The sequence below is a fragment of the Chrysoperla carnea genome (genome assembly GCF_905475395.1).
Source record: "Chrysoperla carnea chromosome X unlocalized genomic scaffold, inChrCarn1.1 SUPER_X_unloc_80, whole genome shotgun sequence".
Taxonomy (NCBI): Eukaryota; Metazoa; Arthropoda; class Insecta; order Neuroptera; family Chrysopidae; genus Chrysoperla; species Chrysoperla carnea.
The window spans coordinates 1-2,500 of record NW_025408212.1 but is presented as its reverse complement, the minus strand read 5'-3'; positions in this window follow the sequence as shown (position 1 = coordinate 2,500).

Sequence of the window (2,500 nt, the reverse complement as noted above, 5' to 3'; positions counted from 1 at the left end):
GTAAAAATATTTATTTAGCTGATAAATTTAAAATGGATAATAAATTTTAAATTTTTATTAACTCTTATTTATTATATAATATTTATTTGTAATCCTTATGCAAAATAATATATGACTTGAACAACGTACATGGGGGCGTGTATACAATTAATAAATTTAGGTAGAGAAATATATTTTGAATCAATAATTTATAAGTTCACAACAGAATAGTCAGATTTTTATTGTCTATTAAATATTTTTTAGCGAATAACTATTATGTATTACTAGAATATAATAATAATTTTTTTTTTTTTTTTTTTTTTTATGTTACTTGAATGGTGTATACGTTTACACGGTGAATGTAAAAACAATTAATCAATTTATATAGAAAAATATATTATGAATTAATTATAAATAAGTTCCAATAAAATAGCCTGATTCCCATTGTGTATTGAAATTTTTTTTTAACCAATTAACTATTAATGTGAATTTGTACAATAAAAATTTTGTATTAATTCTGTAAATTATTATATATATTTGCATTATACAGTATTTAGAAGCATTTAAATGGATAAAAATTTTTTAGAAAATCTACATATGTATCACATGTATTATACCGGTACCCTGTCGCAATATAACATGTACGATTTGTATATAAAATAAAATGAAATTTTTTCCCTAAAATTTTTTAATGAATCCCGAAAAATTCTATATATTTTACCTTTATATAGTATTTAGGACTATTTAAAAGGATAAAATTTTTTTCGAAAATCTACATATGTATCACATGTATTATACCGGTACCCTGTCGCAATATAACATGTACGATTTGTATATAAAATAAAATGAAATTTTTTCCCTAAAATTTTTTAATGAATCCCGAAAAATTCTATATATTTTACCTTTATATAGTATTTAGGACTATTTAAAAGGATAAAATTTTTTTCGAAAATCTACATATGTATCACATGTATTATACCGGTACCCTGTCGCAATATAACATGTACGATTTGTATATAAAATAAAATGAAATTTTTTCCCTAAAATTTTTTAATGAATCCCGAAAAATTCTATATATTTCACCTTTATATAGTATTTAGGACTATTTAAAAGGATAAAATTTTTTTCGAAAATCTACATATGTATCACATGTATTATACCGGTACCCTGTCGCAATATAACATGTACGATTTGTATATAAAATAAAATGAAATTTTTTCCCTAAAATTTTTTAATGAATCCCGAAAAATTCTATATATTTTACCTTTATATAGTATTTAGGACCATTTAAAAGGATAAAATTTTTTTCGAAAATCTACATATGTATCACATGTATTATACCGGTACCCTGTCGCAATATAACATGTACGATTTGTATATAAAAAAAAAAATATACATTTTTTTCTAAAAATTTGCATTAATTCCAAAAATTTTTTAATAATTTATTATAATTATTAATGTTTATTGAATAATTTATTATAATGCATAAATTTCATTTAATAAAATATGATAAAAGCAAAAAAAAATTTTTTTGGTCCCAAAATAAAAATTTTTAGCTGAAAAAAAATTTTTTTTTAAAAATTTTTTTCTTTAAATTTTGATTATTCTGTAAAGTTTATGATGTTTAAAGCCATTTTAAACATTATCATATTTTGAGTTTGAAGCACCGGGTGTAATGTCTTTAATATATATGATGGATAGTGCGTGTAAGTTAATGAGATGAATGTATATCTATGTATAACAGTGTATTAGTGGTATTACGTTCAGCAGTCTCACACATATGATATAGTATGGTATAGTATAAGTTGTTTATTTTTCATACTGTCCGTGTATCATTCAACAAAGGTGGTGTAGAGTTGTATATGGCTTGGTATGACGTTGTTGCAATTCTATGGACACTATGATATTACGGATGCACTAGAGGAATAACACTTATCGTATATGTATCATTTATGTATGTTGACTGTGTAATGAATACTAAATATAATAAAATAATACACTTTTTTAATAGAATAACATTTGTTTCATGTTTTAGTATGATATTAAATGGTATAGAATAGGTTGTTTATTTTTCATACTGTCCGTGTATCATTCAACAAAGTGGTGTAGAGTTGTATATGGCTTGGTATGACGTCGTTGCAATTCTATGGACACTATGATATTACGGAATAACAGAAAGAGGAATAAAACTTATTGTATATGTATCATTTATAACGTACTTTTATGTTGACAAGAATGAATGTATATCTATATGAAATAGTGTATTTTGTGGTATTATGTTCAACAGTCTTACATATATGATATAGTATGATATAGTATAATTTGTTTATTTTCATACTCTAAGTGTATCATTCAACAAAGGTGGTGTAGAGTTGTATATGGCTTGGTATGACGTCGTTGCAATTCTATGGACACCATGATATCACGAAAAAACAGAAAGAAAAATAACAATTATCGTATATGTATCATCTATATTATTATTGTATTTTGACTATGTAATGAATGCCAAATTTAAAAATAT